Raw genomic sequence first — 309 nt, 5'->3', positions numbered from 1 at the left:
CTTCTCGGGTTACAGGTACAAGTTAGTTTTTACCAAACAAGAATAGAAAGGAAAAAAATAATAAAGTTTCCTTTTTTTGCACATAATTAGCTTATATGTTTATTAAAGAAAAATAGTTTAACTAGCAGCTCACCTAATATTGTTTTGCAAAAATTAATGACTGAAAGGTAAGGACATATAGAGGGATAACTCGAAACCATTCTATGAGCTAGTTAGTACGGGAGTTTAGCTGACCAAGTTTCATTCTTCTTTCATTTATTTAATTTATTATTTCTAGATTATATTTTGTCATAATTCATTCCTCTATAG

General features: G+C 28.5%; 1 protein-coding gene across 1 annotated transcript in view; it reads left to right on the top strand.

Moving 5' to 3' along the window:
- LOC110420679 (serine/threonine-protein kinase-like protein CCR1) overlaps positions 1-309 on the top strand; it is a 3,414-nt gene that overhangs the window by 2,092 nt on the left and 1,013 nt on the right. The gene's annotated exons all lie outside the window — the stretch shown is intronic.

Source organism: Theobroma umbraticum, unplaced genomic scaffold (genome assembly GCF_002168275.2).
Source record: "Theobroma umbraticum cultivar Fairchild unplaced genomic scaffold, ASM216827v3 scaffold_86.0, whole genome shotgun sequence".
Taxonomy (NCBI): Eukaryota; Viridiplantae; Streptophyta; class Magnoliopsida; order Malvales; family Malvaceae; genus Theobroma; species Theobroma umbraticum.
This window is presented reverse-complemented; position numbering and strand designations above follow the sequence as displayed.